General features: G+C 48.6%; 1 long non-coding RNA gene across 1 annotated transcript in view; it reads right to left on the bottom strand.

Annotated features, from left to right (window-relative positions):
- The window catches only part of LOC308611399, a 72343-nt gene extending 49717 nt beyond the window's left edge, over positions 1–22626 (bottom strand). The window contains exon 1 of the long non-coding RNA XR_014014887.1: positions 22475–22626. This is a non-coding gene — a long non-coding RNA (uncharacterized lncRNA). The remainder of the gene's footprint in view (positions 1–22474) is intronic.
- Between the last annotated feature and the right edge of the window lie 981 nt (positions 22627–23607).

The raw sequence follows: 23607 nt of genomic DNA, 5'->3' as shown, positions 1-23607 counted from the left end.
CAGCAGTCTCGGGGCTGTGCTGGTGGGAGGGAGTGAGGGGCCACAGCTTTGTTGGTGGCCCTGTGTGAGTGGGGTTCTGCTGGCCTTTCTGCAGGAGTTGCCAGGCTGCCACCTGTAAAGAAGAGGATGTGTCACCCATAACTTCCGCTGGAATTTCTCTCCGGACAGAGGTGAGGAAGGAAAAAAGCAGTGGGGGCCGGGACAAGAGGGGTATCTCAGGCAGGACAATGGAAAGCTTCCGGAAGAGCGCCCGGGGCCAGGATCACCCTGGCTGGCCTGCAGTCACCAAGATGGCCTGCGTGCTGTCGCTGGTGTGGCTCCACGGCCCTTCCTCTAGGCTTTCAAGCCTTTGTACATATTCAGGTGTTTGACCTGGGAAGGGTGGGAACAGTTCAGCAGCAGCTGGCCTGGGGCTCAGCTCACCTTTATTCAGAGATGCCCCGGCACGGTCCCCCAGCTTTGCAATGAGGATGCTCCTTGCATGGTGTGTGGGTTGCTGGCTGTATGGGAGATGATTCCCCACCTCTGACCAATTTCAGAATTGTTTACCGCTGGAGCAAGTGCCCTGATAGGGTTTTCCTCTGTATAACTGGTGGGTTCAGGTTTTTTTCCTTTTATGGTTCAAGTTAGATTTTATTCCTCTTTTATGTATTTATAGATATAAGCATGGAAATAATTCATTCCTATAAATACATCTGTGTGAAGGGAAGAACTTTTTTCAGTTTTATTTTTAAATTTTATATTTTAAATTTTTGAAATTTAATTTTATTTACTTTTTTATACAGCGGGTTATTATTAGTTATGTATTTTATGCATATACATGTATACAGGTCAATCTCAAACTCCCAACTCATCCCACCACCACCACCCCATGGCTTCCCACACTTGGTGTCCATACGTTTGTTCTCTACCTCTGTGTCTCTATTTCTTCCCTGCAAACCAGTTCATCTGTACCATTTTTTAGGTTCCACATATATGCATTAATATACAATATTTGTTTTCCTCTTTCTGACTTACTTCATTCTGTATGACAGTCTCTAGATCCATCGATGTCTCTACAAATGACCCAGATTCATTCCTTTTTATGGCCGAGTAATATTCCATTTTATATATGTACCCCATCTTTATCCATTCATCTGTCTGTGGGCATTTAGGTTGCTTCCATTACCTGGCTATTGTAAATAGTGCTGCAATGAACCTTGTGGTGAATGTGCCTTTTTGATTTATGGTTGTCTCTGGGTATATGCCCAACAGTGGGATTGCTGGGTCAGATGGTAATTCTATTTCTGGTTGTTTAAAGGAAACTCCATACTGTTCTCCACAGTGACTGTATCAAATTACATTCCCACCAATAGTGGAAGAGGGCTCCTTTTGTCCACACCCTCCTCAGAATTTGTAGTTTGTAGATTTTCTGATGATGCCGATTCTAACAGGTGTGAGGTGATACCTCATTGTAGTTTTGATTTGCATTTCTCTAATAATTAGTGCTCTTGAGCAGCTTTTCATGTGCGTCTTGGCCATCTCTGTGTCTTCTTTGAAGAAACGTCTCTTTAGATCTTCTGCCCATTTTTGTATTGGGTTGTTTGTTTTTTTAATAAGCTGCATGAGCTGTTTATATATATTGGAGATTAAACCTTTGTCCATTGATTCGTTTGCAACTATTTTCACCCCTTCTGAGGGATGCCTTTTGCCATTCCCGTGTTTTTAACCAAAAAAGAAAGAAAGAAAAAGAAGCAGAACATTAATGTGCATAAAATATGCCTTTTGAAACGGTCGTTTTGAAATATGGACTTCCTTTAAATTTTTTGGTCGATATGTGACCCCAGGTTTTGTTTTCAGGGCAGGTGTCATTTACAGGCACGCAATGATTTTGAATATCAACTGACCATTAGCGCTGGGATTAAAGCTGCTGTTGTGTGAAACGGCCACAAGGTGGCAGCAGTTCTCTCTTTCATATCTGGTTACTAGGGCAACAGAGCCTCAATGGAAGTCGCCTTCTAGATTGGAATTTAGAACAGAATGTGACAGGAAAAAGCCCCGCAAGTTTGTCTCACTACTTCTTGTTCGTGTTTTTAATTTAATTTTATATTTTTTATTACAGCAAGTTTGATTACAATGTTTGGCTTGTTGTAGGTATGGTAGATGTGGTTCTTTTACACATATACAGATGTCTGTTCTTCCTGGGATCCTTTTCCCATGTACGTTATGACAGAATGTTGTGTAGTCCTCTCTTTGTATTCCATAGCTCTCTGGTTATTATATATATCACCTGTGTTTGTATGTCTGTTAACCCCAATATCGTAATGAAACCAATCCTCACACCTTTCCATTGGTGAACCATAAGTTTGTTTAATGAATATGTGATTGCCCTTCTCCGTGGAAATATCTGCCCTGGTATCCATTTTTAGGTAACACCTATAAGTGATATGATACGATATGTGCCTTTCACTTTCTGACTTACTACATGTCACATGATTACCTCTAGAGTCATCTACGGTGCTGCAAATGGCATTGTGTCCTTATTTTCCTTGGCTTCTATTCTGCCTTAGCGAGGTCCATTTTCAACAATGTGATTCCCTGAGGGTTGTGGATTAGCTGACCTGGGCAGCCTTACCGTGCCGGCCGGCCCTCCCCAGGTGTGCCTGGTTGAGGTCAATATAAACAGCGCTCCAGGCAGCAATAGCCCCTGAAGCTGTGCCTGACTCCATATTCTCTGCCCCGTCAGCAGTCTCGGGGCTCTGCTGGTGGGAGCGTGTGAGGGGCCACGGCTTTGTGGGTGGCCCGGTGTGTGTGGGGCTCTGCTGGACTTTGTGCAGGAGTTGCCAGGCTGCCACCTGGAAAGAAGAGGATGTGTCACCCATAAGTTCCACTGGAATTTCTCTCCGGGCTGAGGTAAGGAAGGAAAAAAAGGCGTGGGGTCCGGGACAGGAGGGGTATCACAGGCAGGGAAATGGAAAGCTTCCAGAAGAGCGCCCGGGTTCAGGACCATCCTGCCTCGCCTGCAGGCACCAAGTTGGCCTGTGTGCTGTCGCTGGTGTGGCTCCACGGCCCTTCCTCTAGGATTTCATGCCCTTGTACATATTCAGGTGTTTTACCTGGGAAGGGTGGGAACAGTTCAGCTGCAGCTGGCCTGGGGCTCAGCTCACCATTATTCAGAGATGCCTCGGCACGGTCCCCCAGCTTTGCAATGAGGACGCTCCTTGCATGCGGGGTGGGTTGCTGGCTGTATGGGAGATGATTCCCCACATCTGACCAATTTCAGAATTGTTTACCGCTGGAGCAAGTTCCCTGATAGGGCTTTCCTCTGTATAACTGGTGGGTTCAGGTTTTTTTTCGTTTATGGTTCAAGTTAGATTTTATACCTCTTTTATGTATTTATAGATATAAGCATGGAAATAATACATTCCTATAAATACATCTGTGTGAAGGGAAGAACTTTTTTCTCTTTTATTTTTAAATTTTATTTTTAAAATTTTGAAATTTAGTTTTATTTTTTTATACAGCAGGTTATTATTAGTTATGTATTTTATGCATATGCATGTATGCAGGCCAATCCCAATCTCCCAACTCATCCCACCTCTACCACCCCATGGCTTCCGACACTTGGTGTCCATACGTTTGTTCTCTACCTGTGTCTCTACTTCTTCCCTGCAAACCAGTTCATCTGTACCACTTTTTAGGTTCCACATATATGCATTAATATACAATATTTGTTTTCTTCTTTCTGACTTACTTCATTCTGTATGACAGTCTCTAGATCCATCGATGTCTCTACAAATGACCCAGTTTCATTCCTTTTTATGGCCGAGTAATATTCCATTTTATATATGTACCACATCTTTACCCATTCATCTGTTTGTGGGTATTTTGTTTGCTCCCTTACCTGGCTATTGTAAATAGTGCTGCAATGAACATTGTGGTGAATGTGCCTTTTTGATTTATGGTTTTCTCTGGGTATATGCCCAGAAGTGCGATTGCTGGATCAGATGGTAATTCTATTTCTAGTTTTTTTAAGGAAACTCCACACTGTTCTCCATAGTGACTGTATCAATTTACTTTCCCACCAATAGTGGAAGAGGGCTCCTTTTGTCCACACCCTCCCCAGAATTTGTTGTTTGTAGGTTTTCTGATGATGCCGATTCTAACATGTGTGAGGTGATACCTCATTGTAGTATTTTTTTTTTATTTTTCTTTTATTTTTTTTTTGTGGTACGCGGGCCTCTCACTGTTGTGGCCTCTCCCGTTGCGGAGCACAGGCTCCGGACGCGCAGGCTCAGTGGCCATGGCTCACGGGCCCAGCTGCTCCGCGACATGTGGGATCTTCCCGGACCGGGGCACGAACCCGTGTCCCCTGCATCGGCAGGCGGACTCTCAACCACTGCGCCACCAGGGAAGCCCCCTCATTGTAGTTTTGATTTGCATTTCTCTAATAATTAGTGATGTTGAGCAGCTTTTCATGTGCGTCTTGGTCATATCTGTGTCTTCTTTGAAGAAACGTCTCTTGAGATCTTCTGACCATTTCTGTATTGGGAGGGTAGTGGGGGGGTCAGGCTACGTGCTCACGCACGTGTCAGTGCCACCGTAAGGGCCAGGAGTAGGGTACTGCGTAGGGTATGGTGCAAGTCTGGTGGTGGGTTTCAGTTCCAGGCTTGGTTTACGGTTAGGGAACGGCAAGGCTTAGGGCACAGCTGAGGGTACGGAAACGTGGGATGGTCAGGCTACGTTCTTATGCACGGTTCAGTGCCAATGTACGGGCCAGGATTAGGCTACGGCGTAGGCTAATGTGTAGGGCTGGTGGTGGGTTTCCGTTCCGTGCTAGTGTTAGGGTTAGGGAATGACAAAGCTTAGGGCACAGGTGAGGGAACGGAAACGTGGGAAGGTCAGGCTAGGTGCAGACGCATGCGTCAGTGCCAGCGTACGGGCCAGGAATAGGGTACGGCGTAGGGTAATGAGTAGGGCTGGTTGTGAGATACCATTCCGGGCTAGGGTTAGGGTTAGGGAACGGCAAGGCTTAGGGCACAGGTGAACGTATGGAATCGTGGGAGGGTCAGGCTACGTGCTGACGCACGGGTTAGTGCCAGCGTACGGGCCAGGAGTAGGGTATGGCGTAGGGTAAGGTTTAGGGCTGGTGGTGGGTTTCCGTTCCAGTCTTGGGTTAGGGTTAGGGAACGGCAAGGCTTAGGACACAGGTGAGGGTACGGAAACGTGGGAGAGGCAGGCTACGAGCTGACGCACAGGTCAGTGCCAGTGTAGGGGCCAGGAGTAGGGTTCGGCGTAGTGTAACGTCTAGGGCTGGTGGTTGGTTTATGTTCAGGGCTAGGGTTAGGGTTAGGGAATGGCATGGCTTAGGACACAGGTGAGGGTACGGAAACGTAGGAGTGGCAGGCTACGTGCTGACGCACGGGCCAGTGCCAGCGTACGGGGCAGGATTAGGGTACGGCGTAGGGTAAGGTGTAGGGCTGGTGGTGGGTTTCCGTTACGGGCTAGGGTTAGGGTTAGGGAACGGCAAGGCTTAGGGCACAGGTGAGGGTACGGAAATGTGGGAGGGTCAGTCTACGTGATGACGTACGTGTCAGTGACAGCGTACGGTCCAGGAGTATGGTACGGTGTAGGGTAAGGTGTAGGGCTGGTGTTGGTTTTCCGTTCCAGGTTAGGGTTAGGGAACGGCAAGGCTTAGTGCACAGGTGAGGGTATGGAAACGTGGCAGAGGCAGGCTATGTGCTGACGCAATGGTCACTGCCAGCGTACGGGTCAGTAGTAGGCTACGGCATACATTAAGGTTTAGGGTTTCTGGTGGGTTTCCGTTCCGGGCTAGGGTTAGGGATAGGTAAAGGCAAGGCTTAGGGCACAGGTGAGGGTACGGAAACGTGGGCGGGTCAGGCTACATGCTGAAGCACTGGTCAGTGCCAGGCTATGAACCAGGAGTAGGGTACGGCGTAGGGTAAAGTGTAAGGCTGGTGGTGGGGATCCATTCCGGGCTAGGGTTAGGGTTAGGGAGCGGCAAGGCTTAGGGCACAGGAGAGGGTACGGAAACGTGGGAGGGTCAGGCTACGTGCTGAAGAACGGGTCAGTGCCAGGGTGTGGACCAGGAGTAGGGTACGGCGTAGGGTATGGTGTAAGGGCGGCAGTGGGTGTCCATTCCGGTCTAGGGTTAGGGTTAGGGAACGTTAAGGCTTAGGGCACACGTGAGGGTACGGAAACGTGGGAGGGTCAGGCTACGTGCTGAAAAACGTGTCAGTGCCAGCGTATGGGCCAGGTGTTGGGTACGGCGTAGGGTATGGTGTAGGGGTCGTGGTGGGTTTCCGTTTCAGGCAAGGGTTAGGGGTAGGGAACCACAAGACTTAGGGCACAGGTGAGGTTACGTAAACGTAGGAGGGTCAGACTACGTGCTGATGCACGGGTCAATGACAGCGTACACCCAGGTGTAGGCTTCGGCGTAGGGTAAGGTGTAGGCCCGGTGGTGGGTTTCCGTTCCAGGCCAGGGTAAGGGTTAGCGAATGGCAAGGCTTAGGGCACAGGTGAGGGTAAGGAAAAGTGGGAGGGTCAGGGTACGTGCTCACGCACGTGTCAGTGTCAGCTTCCGGGCAGGAGTAGGCTTCGACGTACGGTAAGGTGTAGGGCTGGTGGTGGGTCTCCGTTCTGGGCTAGGGTTAGGGTTAGGGATCGGGAAGGCTTATGGCACAGTTGAGGGTACGGAAACGTGGGAGGGTCAGGCTCCATGCTGACGCACGGGTCAGTGCCAGCGTACGGGCCAGGAGTAAGTTACTGCGTAGGGTAAGGTGTAGGGCTGGTGGTGGGTTTCCGTTTTGGTATAGGGTTAGGGAACGGCAAGGCTAAGGGCACAGGTGAGGGTACAGAAAGTTGGGAGAGGTAGGCTACGTGCTGACGCATGGGTCAGTGCCAGCGTACGGGCAAGGAGTAGGGTACGGCGTAGGGTAAGCTGTAGGGCTGGTGGTGTGTTTCCGGTCTGGGCTAGGGTTAGGGTTAGGGAACGGCAAGGCTTAGGGCACTGGTGAGGGTGCGGAAACGTGGGAGTGGTAGGCTATGTGCTGAGGCACGGGTCAGTGCTAGCGTATGGGGCAGGATTAGCGTACGGCGTAGGGTAAGGTGTAGGGCTGGTGGTGGGTTTCTGTTCCGGGCTAGGGTTAGGGTTAGGGAATGGCAAAGCTTAGGGCACAGTAGATGGTATGGAAACGTGGGAGGGTCAGGCTACGTGTTGACGCACGGGTCAGTGCCTGCATACGGGCCAAGAGTAGGGTAAGGCGTAGTGTAAGCTGTAGGGTTAGGGTTAGGGAACGGCAAGGCTTAGGGCACAGGTGAGGGTACAGAAACGTGGGAGGGTCAGGCTACGCGCTGACGCATGGGTCAGTGACAGCATACGGGCCAGAAGTCGTGTACGGCGTAGGGTAAGGTGTCGGGCTGGCTGTGGTTTCCCGTTGCGGGCTAGGGTTAGGGTTATTGAACGGCAAGGCTTAGGGCACAGGTGAGGGTATGGAAACGTGGATGGGTCAGGCTACGTGCTGACGCATGGGTCAGTGCCAGCGTACAGGCCAAGAGTAGGGTACGGCGTAGGGTAAGGTGTAGGGCTGCTGGTGGGTTACCATTCCGGGCTAGCGTTAGGGTTAGGGAACGGCAAGGCATAAGGCACAGGTGAGGGTACGGAAACGTGGGAGGTTCAGGCTATGTTCTGACGCATGGATCACTGCCAGGGTAAGGGCCAGGAGTAAGGTACGGCGTAGGGTAAGGTGTAGGGCTGGGGGTGGGTTTCATTTCCGGGCTAAGGTTAGGTTTAGGGAATGACAAGGCTTAGGGTTCGGGTGAGGATACGGAAACGTGGGAGGGGCAGGCTACGTGCTGACGCACAGGTCAGTGCCAGCGTATGGGCCAGGAGTGGGCTATGGCGTAGAGTAAGGTGTAGGGCTGGTGGTAGGTTTCCTTTCGTGGTTATGGTTAGGGTTATGGAATGGCAAGGCTTAGGACACAGGTGAGGGTACGGGAACGTGGGAGGGTCAGGCTACGTGCTGACGCACGGATCAGTGCCAGCGTACGGGCCAGGATTAGTCTACGGCGTAGGGTAAGGTGTAGGGCTGTTGGTGGGTTTCTGTTCTGGGCTAGGGTTAGGGTTAGGGCACGACAAGCCTTAGGGCACAGGTGAGGGTACGGAAACGGGGGAGGGTCAGGCTATGTGCTGACGCACGGGTCAGTGCCAGCGTACAGGCCAGGAGTAGGCAACAGCGTAGGGTAAGGTGTAGGGCTGTTGTTTGGTTTCCTTTCCGGGCTAGGGTTAGGGTTAGGGAATGGCAAGGCATAGGGCACAGGTGAGGGTATGGAAACGTGGGAGGGTCATGCTACGTGCTGACACACGGGTCAGTGCCAGCATATGGGCCCGGCGTAGGCTACGGCGTACGGTAAGGTGTAGGGCTGGTGGTGGGTTTCCTTTCCGGGCTAGGGTTAGGGTTAGGGAACGGTAAGGCTTAGGGCACAGGTGAGGGTACGGAAACGTGTGAGAGGCAGGCTACGTGCTGACACACAGGTCAGTGCCACCTTCCGGCCAGGAGTTGGGTACGGCGTAGGGTATGCTGTAGGGGTGGTCGTGGGATTCCGTTCCGGGCTAGGGTTAGGGGTAGGGAACCGCAAGGCTTAGGGCACAGGTGAGGTTATGGAAACGTGGGAGTGTCAGACTACGTGCTGACACATGGGTCAATGACAGCGTACGCCCAGGTGTAGGCTTCGGTGTAGGGTAAGGTGTAGGCCCGGTGGTGGGTTTCCGTTCTGGGCTAGGGTTAGGGTTAGCGAACGGCAAGGCTTAGGGCACAGGTGAGGGTACGGAAATGTGGGAGGGTCAGGCTACGTGCTCACGCACGTGTCAGTGTCAGCTTCTGGGCAGGAGTAGGCTTCGACGTAGGGTAAGGTGTAGGGCTGGTGGTGGGTCTCTGTTCCGGGCTTGTGTTAGGGTTAGGGAACGGGAAGTCTTAGGGCACAGGTGAAGGTACGGAAACGTGGGAGGGTCAGGCTCCGTGCTGACGCATGGGTCAGTGCCAGTGTACAGGCCAGGAGTAGGATACGGCATAGGGTAAGGTGTAGGGCTGGTGGTGGGTTTCCGTTCCGGGCTAGGGTTAGGGTTAGGGAATGGCAAGGCTTAGGGCACAGGTGAGGGTATGGAAACGTCGGAGGGTCAGGCTACATGCTGAATCAAGGGTTAGTTCCAGGGTATGGACCAGGTGTAGGGTACGGCGTAGGGTAAAGTGTCAGGCTGGTGGTGGGTGTCCATTCCGGGCTAGGGTTAGGGTTAGGGAGCGGCAAGGCTTAGGGCACAGGTGAGGGTACGGAAACGTGGGAGAGGCAGGCTACGGGCTGACACATGGGAGAGTGTCAGCTTACGGGCCAGCAGTAGGCTACGACGTAGGGTAGGGTGTAGGGCTGGTGGTGGGTTTCCGTTCCGGGCTAGGGTTAGAGTTAGGGATCGGTAAGGCTTAGGGAACAGGTGAGGGTAAGGAAAAGTGGGAGGGTCAGGCTACATGCTGACGCACGGGTCAGTGCCAGCGTACGGGCCAGGAGTATGGTACGGCGTAGGGTAAGGTTTAGGGCTGGTGGTGGGTTTCCGTTCCGGGCTAGGGTTAGGGTTACGGAACGGCAAGGCTTAGGGCACAGGAGAGGGTTCGGAAAAGTGGGAGGGTCAGGCTACGTGCTGACGCATGGGTCAGTGCCAGCATACGGGCCAGGAGTCGTTTACGGCATAGGGTAAGGTGTCGGGCTGGCTGTGGTTTCCCGTTCCGGGCTAGGGTTAGGGTTACGGAACGGCAAGGCTTAGGGCACAGGTGAGGGTACGGAAACGTGGGTGGGTCAGGCTACGTGCTGACGCACGGGTCAGTGCCAGCGTATAGGCCAAGAGTAGGGTAAGGCGTACGGTAAGTTGTAGGGCTGGTGGTGGGTTTCCGTTCCCGGCTAGGGTTAGGGTTAGGGAAAGGCAATGCTTAGGGCATAGGTGAGGGTATGGAAACGTGGGTGGGTCAGGCTACATGCTGAATCACTTGTCAGTGCCAGTGTACGGTCCAGGAATAGGGTACGGCGTAGGGTAAGGTGTAGGGCTGGTGGTGGGTTTCTGTTCCGGGCTAGGGTTAGTGTTAGGGAATTGCGAGGCTTAGGGCACAGGTGAGGGTAAGGAAACATGGGAAAGGCAGGCTACGTGCTGACACACGAGTCAGTGCCACCGTACGGGGCAGGAGTTGGGTATGACGTTGGGTATGGTGTAGGGGTGGTGGTGGGTTTCCTTTCCGGGCAACTGTTAGGGGAAGGGAACCACAAGACTTAGGGCACAGGTGAGGTTACAGAAACGTGGGGGGGTCACACTACGTGCTGACGCACGGGTCAATGACAGCGTACGCCCAGGTGTAGTCTTCGGCGTAGTGTAAGGTGTAGGCCCGGTGGTGGGTTTCCGTTCCGGGCCAGGGTAAGGGTTAGCGAACGCAAGGCTTAGGGAACAGGTGAGGGTACGGAAAAGTGGGAGGGTCTGGGTACGTGCTCACGCACGTGTCAGTGTCAGCTTCCGGGCAGGAGTAGGCTTCGACAAGGGTAAGGAGTAGGGCTGATGGTGGGTCTCCGTTCCGGGCTAGGGTTAGGGTTAGGGAACGGCAAGGCTTAGGGCACAGGTGAGGGTACGGAACGTGGGAGTGTCAGGCTCCATGCTGACGCAAGGGTCAGTGCTAGCGTACGGGGCAGGATTAGGGTACGGCGTAGGGTAAGGTGTAGGGCTGGTGGTGGGTTTCCATTCTGGGCTAGGGTTAGTGTTAGGGAATGGCAAAGCTTAGGGCACAGAAGATGGTACGGAAACGTGGGAGGGTCATGCTACGTGTTGACGCACGGGTCAGTGCCATCGTACGGGCCAAGAGTAGGGTACGGCGTAGGGTAAGTTGTAGGGTTAGGGTTAGGGAACGGCAAGGCTTAGGGCACGGGTGAGGGTACGGAAACGTGAGAGGGTCAGGCTACATGCTGACGCACGGGTCAGTGCCAGTGTACTGGCCAGAAGTAGGGTACAGTGTAGGGTAAGGTTTAGGGCAGGGGGTGGTTTTCCGTTCCGGGATAGGGTTAGGGCTAGAGAACGACAAGCCTTAGGGCACAGGTGCGGGTACAGAAACGTGGGAGGTTCAGGCTATGTTCTGACGCACGGGTCAGTGCCAGCGTACGGGCCAGGAGTAAGGTACGGCGTAGGGTAAGGTGTAGGGCTGGTGGTGGGTTTCCTTTCCGGGCTAAGGTTAGGTTTAGGGAATGACAAGGATTCGGGTTCGGGTGAGGATACGGAAACGTGGGAGGGTCAGGCTACGTGCTGACGCACGGATCAGTGCCAGCGTACGGGCCAGGAATAGGCTACGGCGTAGGGTAAGGTTTAGGGCTGGTGGTGGGTTTCTGCTCTGGGCTAGGGTTAGGGTTAGGGCACGACAAGCCTTAGGGCACAGGTGAGGGTACGGAAATGGGGTAGGGTCAGGCTATGTGCTGACGCACGTGTCAGTGCCAGCGTACAGGCCAGGAGTAGGCAACAGCGTAGGGTAAGGTGTAGGGCTGGTGGTTGGTTTCCTTTCCGGGCTAGGGTTAGGGTTAGGGAATGGCAAGGCATAGGGCACAGGTGAGGGTATGGAAACGTGGGAGGGTCATGCTACGTGCTGACACACGGGTCAGTGCCAGCATATGGGCCAGGCGTAGGCTACGGCGTACGGTAAGGTGTAGGGCTGGTGGTGGGTTTCCTTTCCGGGCTAGGGTTAGGGTTAGGGAACGGTAAGGCTTAGGGCACAGGTGAGGGTACGGAAACGTGTGAGAGGCAGGCTACGTGCTGACACACAGGTCAGTGCCACCGTACGGGCCAGGAGTTGGGTACGGCGTAGGGTATGCTCTAGGGGTGGTCCTGGGATTCCGTTCCGGGCTAGGGTTAGGGGTAGGGAATCGCAAGGCTTAGGGCACAGGTGAGGTTACGGAAACGTGGGAGTGTCAGACTACGTGCTGACACACGGGTCAATGACAGCGTACGCCCAGGTGTAGGCTTCGGCGTAGGGTAAGGTGTAGGCCCGGTGGTGGGTTTCCGTTCTGGGCTAGGGTTAGGGTTAGCGAACGGCAAGGCTTAGGGCACAGGTGAGGGTACGGAAAAGTGGGAGGGTCAGGCTACGTGCTCACGCACGTGTCAGTGTCAGCTTGTGGGCAGGAGTAGGCTTCGACGTAGGGTAAAGTGTAGGGCTGGTGGTGGGTCTCTGTTCCGGGCTAGGGTTAGGGTTAGGGAACGGGAAGGCTTAGGGCACAGGTGAGGGTACGGAAACGTGGGAGGGTCAGGCTGCATCTGACGCAGGGTTCAGTTCCAGCGTACGCTCCAGGAGTATGGTACGGCGTAGGGTAAGGTGTAGGGCTGGTGGTGGGTTTCCGTTTCGGGCTAGGGTTAGGGTTAGGGAACGGCAAGGCTTAGGGCACAGGTGAGGGTACAGAAACGGGGGACAGTCAGGCTACGTGGTGACGCACGGGTCAGTGCCAGCATACAGGCCAGGAGTAGGCAATGGCTTAGGTTAAGGTGTAGGGCTGGTGGTTGGTTTCTTTCCAGGCTAGGGTTAGGGTTAGGGAATGGCAAGGTTTAGGGCAAAGGTGAGGGTACGGAAACGTGGGAGGGTCAGGCTCCGTGCTGACGCACGTGTCAGTGCCGGCGTACGGGCCAGGAGTAGGGTACGGCATAGGGTAAGGTGTAGGGCTGGTGGTGGGTTTCCGTTCCGGGCTAGGGTTAGGGTTAGGGAACGGCAAGGCTTAGGGCACAGGTGAGGGTATGGAAACGTCGGAGGGTCAGGCTACGTGCTGACACATGGGTCAGTGCCAGCGTACGGGCCAGGAGTAGGCTTCGGTGTAGGGTAATATGTTGGGCTGGTGGTGGGTTTCCTTTCCGGGCTAGGGTTGGGGTTAGGGATTGGCAAAGTTTGGGCACAGGTGAGCTTACAGAAACTTGTTACAGTCAAGGTACGTGTTGAAACACGGGTTAGTGTCAGCGTATGGATTAGGATTAGGGTACGGCGTAGGGTAATGTGTAGGGTTGGTGGTAGGTTTCCGTTCCGTGCTAGGGTTATGGTTAGGGAATGGCAATGTTTAGGGCACAGGTGAGGGTACAGAAACGTTTTAGGGTCAGGGTACATGTTGACGTACAGATTAGGATTACGGTATGGATTAGGGTAAGGTGTTGTGTTGGTGGTAGGTTTCCGTTCCGGGCTTGGGTTAGGGTTAGGGAATGACAAGGTTTAGGGCACACGTGAGGGTATTGAAACGTGTTAGGCTCAGGGTACGTGTTGACGCACGAGTTAGTGTGAACGTACAGATGAGGATTATGGTTCGGCATAGGGTAAGGTGTATGGTTGGTGGTAGGTTTCAGTTCCAGGCTAGGGTTAGTGTTAGGGAACGGCAAGGTTTTGGGCCCAGATGAGGGTATGGAAACGTGTTAGTGTCAGGGTACGTGTTGACATATGGATTAGCATTAGGGTACGGCTTAGGGTAAGGTGTAGGTTTGGTGGTAGGTTTCCGTTGTGGGCTAGGGTTAGGGTTAGGGAATGGCAAGGTTTAGGTCACAAGTGAAGGTACGGAAACGTGTTAGGGTCAGGGTAAGTGTTGACGCATGGGTTAGTGTCAGCGTACGGAGTAGGTTTATGGTCCTTCGTAGGTTAAAGTCTAGGGTTGGTGGTAGGTTTCCGTTCCAGGCTAGGGTTAGTGTTATGGAAAGGCAAGGTTTAGGGCATAGGTGAGGGTACGGAAATGTGTTAGGGTCATGGTACGTGTTGACGCTCGGATTATGACTAGGGTATGGCGTAGGGTAACGTGTAGGGTTGGTGGTAGGTTTCCGTTTTGAGCTAGGGTTAGGGTTAGGCAATGGCATGGTTTAGGGCACAGGTGAGGGTACGGAAAAGTGTTAGGGTCAGTGTACGTGTTGACGCACGGGTTAGTGTCAGTGTACGGATTAGGATTATCGTACCGTGTAGGGTATGCTGTACGGTTTGTGGTAGTTTTCCATTCTGGGCTAGGGTTAGTGTTAGGGTACGGCAAGGTTTAGGGCACAGGTTAGGGTACAGAAACGTGTTAGGGTCATGGTACATGTTGATGCATGGAATAGTGTCATCGTACGCATTAGGATTAGGGTACGGCGTAGGGTAAGGGGTACGGATGGCGGTAGGTTTCCATTCCATTGTAGGGTTAGGGTTAGCGAATTGCAAGGTTTTGGGCACAGGTGATGGTACGGAAATGTGTTAGGTTCAGGGTACGTGTTGACTCACGGGTTAGTGTCAGCGTACGTAGGAGGATTAGGGTACCGCATAGAGTAAGGTGTAGGGTTGGTGGTACGTTTCCGTTCCAGTCTAGGGTTATGTTTAGGGACTGGCAAAGTTTAGGGCACAGGTGAGGGTACGAAACGTGTTAGGGTCAGGGTACGTGTTGATGCACAAGTTAGTGTCAGCATACGAATTAGGATTAGGGTACGGAGTAAGGTAAGGTGTAGGGTTGGTGGTAGGTTTCTGTTCTGGGCTAGGGTTAGGGTTAGGGAATGGCAAGGTTTATGGCAGAGGTGAGGGTACGGAAACGTGTTAGGGTAAGGGTACGTGTTGACGTATGGTTTAGGATTAGGGTACGGCTTAGGGTAAGGTGTAGGGCTGATGGTAGGTTTCTATTCCGGGCTAAGGTTAAGGATAGGCAACGGCAAGGTTTAGGACACAGCTGAGGGTACGGAAACTTGTTAGGGTCAGGGTACGTGTTGACTCACCGGTTAGTGCCAGCGTACGGATTAAGATTAGTGTACGGCATAGATAAGGTGTAGGGTTGGTGGTAGGTTTCTGTTCCGGGCTAAGGTTAGGGTTAGGGAAAGTCAAGGTTTCTATTTCTAGTTTTTTTAAGGAAACTCCATACTGTTCTCCGTAGTGACTGTATCAATTTACACTCCCACCATAGAGGAAGACGGCTCCTTTTGTCCGCACCCTCCCCAGAATTTGTTGCTTGTAGATTTTCTGATAATGCCGATTCTAACAGGTGTGAGGTGATACCTCATTATAGTTTTGATTTGCATTTCTCTAATAATTAGTGCTGTTGAGCAGCTTTTCATGTGCGTCTTAGACATCTCTGTGTCTTCTGTGAAGAAACGTCTCTTTAGATATTCTGCCCATTTTTGTATTGGGTTGTTTGTTTTTTTAATATTAAGCTGCATGAGCTGTTTATATATATTGGAGATTAAACCTTTGTCCATTGATTCGTTTGCAACTATTTTCGCCCATTCTGAGGGATGCCTTTTTCCATTCCCGTTTTTTTAACCAAAAAAGAAAGAAAGAAAAAGAAGCAGAACACTAATATGCATAAAATATATCTTTTGAAACGGTCGTTTTGAAATATGGCCGTCCTTTAAATTTTTTGGTCGATATGTGACCCCAGGATTTGTTTTCAGGGCAGGTGTCATTTACAGGCCTGCAATGATTTTGAATATCAACTGACCATTAGGGCTGTGATTAAAGCTGCTGTTGTGTGAAACGGCCACAAGGTGGCAGCAGTTCTCCCTTAACACCTCTGGTTACCAGGGAAACAGAGCCTCAAAGGACGTCGTGTTCTATTTTGGAATTTAGAATGGAATGTGCCAGGAGAAAGCCCCTCAAGTTTGTCTCCCTACTTCTTGTTCGTATTTTTAATTTATTTCTTTTATTTTTTATTATAGCAAGTTTGATTACAATGTTTGGCTTGATGTAGGTGTGGAAGATGTGGTTCTTTTACACATATACAGATGTCTGTTCTTCCTGGGATCCTTTACCATGTACGTTATGACAGAATGTTGAGTAGTCTTCTCTTGGTATTCCATAGGTCTTTGGTGATTATATATGACACCTCTGTTTGTATATGTCTGTTAACCCCGATATTATAATGAAACCAATCCTCACACCTTTCCATTGGTGAACCATAAGTTTGTTTAATGAACCTGTGATTGTCCTTCTCAGTGGAAATAACTGCCCTGCTATCTATTTTAGGTAACACCTATAAGTGATATGATATGATATGTGTCTTTCACTTTCTGACTTACTACAAGTCACGTGATTACCTCTAGACTCATCTACGGTGCTGCAAATGGCATTGTGTCCTTATTTTCCTTGGCTTCTATTCTGCCTTAGCGAAGTCCATTTTCAACAATGTGATTCCCTGAGGGTTGTGGATTAGCTGACCTGGGCAGCCTTACCCTGCCGGCTGGCCCTCCTCAGGTCTGCCTGCTGGAGGTAAATATAAACAGCTCTCCAAACAGCAATAGCCCCTGAAGCTGTGCCTGACTCCATATTCTCTGCCCCGTCAGCAGTCTCGGGGCTGTGCTGGTGGGAGGGAGTGAGGGGTCACAGCTTTGTTGGGGGCCCGTTGTGAGTGGGGTTCTGCTGGAATTTCTGGAGGAGTTGCCAGGCTGCCACCTGTAAAGAAGAGAATGTGTCACCCATACCTTCCGCTGGAATTTCTCAGTGGACAGAGGTGAGGAAGGAAAACGCAGTGCGGGCCGGGACAGGTGGGGTATGTCAGGCAGGACAATGAAAAGCTTCCGGAAGAGCGCCCGGGGCCAGGACCACCCTGGCTGGCCTGCAGGCACCAAGTTGGCCTGCGTGCTGTCGCTGGTGTGGCTTCACGGCCCTTCCTCTATGCTTTCATGCCCTTGTACATATTAAGGTGTTTTACCTGGGAAGGGTGGGAACAGTTCAGCAGCAGCTGGCCTGGGTCTCAGCTCACGTTTACTCAGAGATGCCTCGGCACGGTCCCCCAGCCTTGCAATGAGGATGCTCATTGCGTGGGGGCTGTGTTGCTGTTTGTATGGGAGATGATTCCCCACCTCTGACCAATTTCAGAATTGTTTACCGCTGGAGCAAGAGCCCTGATAGTGTTTTCCGCTGTATAACTGGTGGGTTCAGGTTTTTTTTTTCTTTTATGGTTCAAGTTAGATTTTATTCCTCATTTATATATTTATAGATATAAGCATGGAAATAATTCATTCCTATAAATACATCTGTTTGAAGGGGAGATCTTTTTTCTCATTTTTAAATTTTATTTTTTAAAATTTTGAAATTTAATTTTATTTACTTTTTTATACAGCAGGTTATTATTAGTTATGTATTTTATGCATATACATGTATGCAGGCCAATCCCAATCTCCCAACTCATACCAACACCACCACCCCATGGCTTCCCACACTTGGTGTCAATACGTTTGTTCTCTACCTCTGTGTCTCTATTTCTTCCCTGCAAACCAGTTCATCTGTACCATTTTTTACGTTCCACATATATGCATTTATATACAATATTTGTTTTCCTCTTTCTGACTTACTTCATTCTGTATGACAGTCTCTAGATCCATCGATGTCTCTACAAATGACCCAGTTTCATTCCGTTTTATGGCTGAGAAATATTCCATTTTATATATGTACCCCATCTTTATCCATTCATCTGTCTGTGGGCATTTAGTTTGCTTTCATTACCTGGCTATTGTAAATAGTGATGCAATGAACATTGTGGTGAATGTGCCTTTTTGATTTATGGTTTTCTTTGGGTATATGCCCAGAAGTGGGATTGCTGGATCAGATGGTAATTCTATTTCAAGTTTTTTTAAGAAACTCCATAGTGTTCTCCATAGTGACTCTATCAATTTACATTCCCACCAATAGTGGAAGAGGGCTCCTTTTGTCCACACCCTCCCCAGAATTTGTTGTTTGTAGATTTTCTGATGATGCCGATTCTAACAGGTGTGAGATGATACCTCATTGTAGTTTTGATTTGCATTTTTCTAATAATTAGTGCTCTTGAGCAGCTTTTCATGTGCTTCTTGGCCATCTCTGTGTCTTCTTTGAAGAAACGTATCTTTAGATCTTCTGCCCATTTTTGTATTGGGTTGTTTGTTTTTTTAATATTAAGCTGCATGTGCTGTTTATATATATTGGAGATTAAACCTTTGTCAATTGATTCGTTTGCAACTATTTTCGCCCCTTCTGAGGGATGCCTTTTTCCATTCCCGTTTTTTTAACCAAAAAAGAAAGAAAGAAAAAGAAGCAGAAAACTAATGTGCGTAAAATATGGCTTTTGAAAGGGTCGTTTTGAAATATGGACGTCCTTTGAACTTTTTGGTCGATATGTGACCCCAGGATTTGTTTTCAGGGAAGGTGTCATTTACAGGCCTGCAATGATTTTGAATATCAACAGACCATTAGCGCTGGGATTAAAGCTGCTGTTGTGTGAAAGGGCGCAAGGTGGCAGCAGTTCTCCCTTACCTAATCTGGTTACTAGGGCAACAGAGCCTCAATGGAAGTCGTGTTCTAGATTGGAATTTAGAATGGAATGTGCCAGGAGAAAGCCCCTCAAGTTTGTCTCACTACTTCTTGTTCGTGTTTTTAATTAAATTTTTTTATTTTTTATTACAGCAAGTTTGATTACAATGTTTGGCTTGGTGTAAATGTGGAAGATGTGGTTCTTTTACACATATACAGGTGTCTGTTCTTCCTGGGATCCTTTTCCCATGTACGTTATGACAGAATGTTGAGTAATCTTTTGGTATTCTGTAGGTCTGTGGTAATTATATATGTCACCTGTGTTTGTATATGTTTGTTAACCCCAATATCGTAATGAAACCAATCCTCACACCTTTCCATTGGTGAACCATAAGTTTGTTTAATGAATCTATGATTGCACTTCTCAGTGGAAATGACTGCCCTGGTTTCTATTTTAAGTAACAATTATAAGTGATGATAAATGATATGTGTCTTTCACTTTCTGACTTACTACAAGTCACGTGATTACCTCTAGACTCATCTACGGTGCTGCAAATGGCATTGTGTCCTTATTTTCCTTGGATTCTATTCTGACTTAGCGAGGTCCGTTTTCAACAATGTGATTCCCTGAGGGTTGTGGATTAGCTGACCTGGGCAGCCTTACCCTGCCGGCCGGCCCACCCCAGGTGTGCCTGGTTGAGGTCAATATATACAGCACTCCAGTCTGCAATAGCCCGTGAAGCTGTGCCTGACTCCATATTCTCTGCCCCATCAGCAGTCTCGGGGCTGTGCTGGTGGGAGGGAGTGAGGGGCCACAGCTTTGTTGGTGGCCCGGTGTGAGTGGGGTTCTGCTGGCCTTTCTGCAGGAGTTGCCAGGCTGCAACGTGTAAAGAAGAGGTTGTGTCACCCATACCTTCCGCTGGAATTTCTGTCCGGACAGACGTGTGGAAGGAAAAAAGCAGTGTGGGCCGGGATAGGTGCGGTATCTCAGACAAGACAATGGAAAGCTTCCGGAAGAGCGCCCGGTGCCAGGACCACCCTGGCTGGCCTGCAGGCACCAAGTTGGCCTGCGTGCTGTTGCTGGTGTGGCTTCTCGGCCCGTCCTCTAGGCTTTCAAGCCCTTGTACATATTCAGGTGTTTTACCTGGGAAGGGTGGGAACAGTTCAGCAGCAGGTGGCCTGGGGCTCTGCTCAACTTTTTTCAGAGATGCCTTGGCACGGTCCCCCAGCTTTGCAATGAGGACTCTCCTTGCGTGGGGGGTGTGTTGCTGGCTGTATGGGAGATGATTCTCCACCTCTGACCAATTTCAGAATTTTTTACCGCTGGAGCAAGTGCCCTGATAGGGCTTTCCTCTGTATAACTGGTGGGATCACGTTTTTTTTCGTTTATGGTTCAAGTTACATTTTATTCCTCTTTTATGTATTTATAGATATAAGCATGGAAATAATTCATTCCTATAAATACATCTGTTTGAAGGGGAGATCTTTTTTCTCATTTTTAAAATTATATTTTAAAATATTGAAATTTAATTTTATTTATTTTTTTATACAGCAAGTTATTATTAGTTATGTATTTTATGCATATACATGTATGCAGGCCAATCCCAATCTCCCAACTCATCCCACCACTTCCACCCCATGTATTCCCACACTTGGTGTCCATACGTTTGTTCTCTACCTCTGTGTCTCTATTTCTTCCCTGCAATCCAGTTCATCTGTACCATTTTTTACGTTTCACATATATGCATTAATACACAATATTTGTTTTCCTCTTTCTGACTTATTTCATTCTGTATGACAGTCTCTAGATCCATCGATGTCTCTACAAATGACCCAGTTTCATTCCTTTTTATGGCTGAGTAATATTCCATTTTACATATGTACCCCATCTTTATCCATTCATCTGTCTGTGGGCATTTAGGTTGCTTCCATTACCTGGCTATTGTAAATAGTGCTGCAATGAACATTGTGGTGAATGTGCCTTTTTGATTTATGGTTTTCTTTGGGTATATGCCCAGAAGTGGGATTGCTGGATCAGATGGTAATTCTATTTCTAGTTTTTTTAAGGAAACTCCTTAGTGTTCTCCATAGTGACTGTATCAATTTACATTCCCACCAATAGTGGAAGAGGGATCCTTTTGTCCCCACCCTCCCCAGAATTTGTTGTTTGTAGATTTTCTGATGATGCCGATTCTAACAGGTGTGAGGTGATACCTCATTGTAGTTTTGATTTGCATTTCTCTAATAATTAGTGCTCTTGAGCAGCTTTTCATGTGCGTCTTGGCCATCTCTGTGTCTTCTTTGAAGAAACGTCTCTTTAGATCTTCTGCCCATTTTTGTATTGGGTTGTTTGTTTTTTTTAATATTAAGCCGCATGAGCTGTTTATATATATTGGAGAGTAAACCTTTGTCCATTGATTCGTTTGCAACTATTTTCGCCCATTCTTAGGGATGCCTTTTTCCATTCCCGTTTTTTTAACCAAAAAAGAAAGAAAGAAAAGGGAGCAGAACACTAATATGCATAAAATATATCTTTTGAAACGGTCGTTTTGAAATATGGACGTCCTTTAAATTTTTTGGTCTATATGTGACCCCAGGATTTTTTTTCAGGGCAGGTGTCATTTACAGGCCTGCAATGATTTTGAATATCAACTGACCATTAGCGGTGGGATTAAAGCTGCTGTTGTGTGAAACGGCCACAGGGTGGCAGCAGTTCTCCCTTAACACCTCTGGTTACCAGGGAAACAGAGCCTCAAAGGACGTCGTGTTCTATTTTGGAATTTAGAATGGAATGTGCCAGGAGAAAGCCCCTCAAGTTTGTCTCCCTACTTCTTGTTCGTATTTTTAATTTATTTCTTTTATTTTTTATTATAGCAAGTTTGATTACAATGTTTGGCTTGTTGTAGGTGTGGAAGATGTGGTTCTTTTACACATATACAGATGTCTGTTCTTCCTGGGATCCTTTACCATGTACGTTATGACAGAATGTTGAGTAGTCTTCTCTTGGTATTCCATAGGTCTTTGGTGATTATATATGACACCTCTGTTTGTATATGTCTGTTAACCCCAATATCGTAATGAAACCAATCCTCACACCTTTCCATTGGTGAACCATAAGTTTGTTTAATGAATCTATGATTGCACTTCTCAGTGGAAATGACTGCCCTGGTTTCTATTTTAAGTAACAATTATAAGTGATGTGAAATGATATGTGTCTTTCACTTTCTGACTTACTACAAGTCACGTGATTACCTCTTGACTCATCTACGGTGGTGCAAATGGCATTGTGTCCTTTTTTTCCTTGCCTTCTATTCTGACTTAGCGAGGTCCCTTTTCAACAATGTGATTCCCTGCGGGTTGTGGATTAGCTGACGTGGGCAGCCTTATCCTGCCGGCCGGCCCTCCCAAGGTGTGCCTGGTTGAGTTCAATATAAACATCGCTCCATGCAGCAATAGCCCCTGAAGCTGTGCCTGCCTCCATATTCTCTGCACCGTGAGCAGTCTCGGGGCTGTGCTGGTGGGAGGGAGTGAGGGGCCACAGCTTTGTTGGTGGCCCGGTGTGAGTGGGGTTCTGCTGGCCTTTCTGCAGGAGATGCCAGGCTGCCTCCTGTAAAGAGGAGGATGTGTCACCCATTCCTTCCGCTGGAATTTCTCTCCGGACTGAGTTGACGAAGGAAAAATGCTGTGGGGGCCCGGACAGGGTGGGTATCTCAGGCAGGACAATGGAAAGCTTCTGGAAGAGCGCCCGTGGCCAGGACCACCCTGGCTGGCCTGCAGGCACCAAGTTGGCCTGCGTGCTGTCGCTGGTGTGGCTCCATGGCCCTTCCTCTAGTCTTTCAAGCCCATGTACATATTCAGGTGTTTTACCTGGGAAGGGTGGGAACAGTTCAGCAGCAGCTGACCTGGGGCTCAGCTCACCTTTATTCAGAGATGCCTCGGCTCGGTCACCCAGCTTTGCAATTAGGACGCTCCTAGTGTGGGGTGTGTGTTGATGGCTGTATGGGAGATGATTCCCCTCCTCTGACCAATTTCAATATTGTTTACCGTTGGAACAAATCCCCTGATAGGGTTTTCCTCTGTATAACTGGTGGGTTCAGGTTTTTCTTCTTTTATGGTTCACGTTAGCTTTTATTCCTCTTTTATGTATTTATAGATATAAGCATGGAAATAATAATTTCCTATAAATACATCTGTGTGAAGGGAAGAACTTTTTTCTGTATTATTTTTAAATTTTATTTTTTAAAATTTTGAAATTTAATTTTATTTATTTTTTTATACAGCAGGTTATTATTAGTTATGTATTTTATGCATATACATGTATGCAGGTCAATCCCAATCTCCCAAGTCATCCCACCACCACCACCCCATGGCTTTCCACACTTGGTGTCCATACGTTTGTTCTCTACATCTGTGTCTCTATTTCTTCCCTGCAAACCAGTTCCTCTGTAAAATTTCGTAGGTTCCACATATATGCATTAATATACAATATTTGTTTTCCTCTTTCTGACTTACTTCATTCTGTATGACAGTCTCTAGATCCATCGCTGTCTCTACAAATGACCCGGTTTCATTCCTTTTTATGGCTGAGTAATATTCCATTTTATACATGTAGCACATCTTTATCCATTCATCAGTGTGTGGGCATTTAGGTTGCTTCCATTACCTGGCCTTTGTAAATAGTGCTGCAATGAACATTGTGGTGAATGTGCCTTTCTGATTTATGGTTTTCTTTGGGTATATGAGCAGAAGTGGGATTGCTGGATCCGATGGTAATTCTATTTCTAGTTTTTTTAAGGAAACTCCATAGTGTTCTCCATAGTGAGTGTATCAATTTACATTCCCACCAATAGTGGAAGAGGTCTCCTTTTGTCCACACCCTCCCCAGAATTTGTTGTTTGTAGATTTTCTGATGATGCCGATTCTAACAGGTGTGAGGTGATACCTCATTGTAGTTTTGATTTGCATTTCTCTAATAATTAGTGCTGTTGAACAGCTTTTCATGTGCGTCTTGGCCATTTCTGTGTCTTCTTTGAAGAAACGTCTCTTTAGATCTGCCCATTTTTGTATTGGGTTGTTTGTTTTTTTAATATTAAGCTGCATGAGCTGTTTTTATATATTGGAGAGTAAACCTTTGTCCATTGATTCGTTTGCAACTATTTTCGCCTCTTTTGAGGGATGTCTTTTTCCTTTCCCGTTTTTTTAACCAAAAAAGAAAAAACGAAAAAGAAGTAGAAAACTAATGTGCGTAAAATATGCCTTTTGAAACGGTCGTTTTGAAATATGGACGTCCTTTGAATTTTTTGGTCGATATGTGACCCCAGAATTTGTTTTCAGGGCAGGT

This window comes from Mesoplodon bidens, assembly GCF_964165515.1.
Source record: "Mesoplodon bidens genome assembly, contig: HAP1_SCAFFOLD_69, whole genome shotgun sequence".
Lineage (NCBI taxonomy): Eukaryota > Metazoa > Chordata > Mammalia > Artiodactyla > Ziphiidae > Mesoplodon > Mesoplodon bidens.
This window is presented reverse-complemented; position numbering and strand designations above follow the sequence as displayed.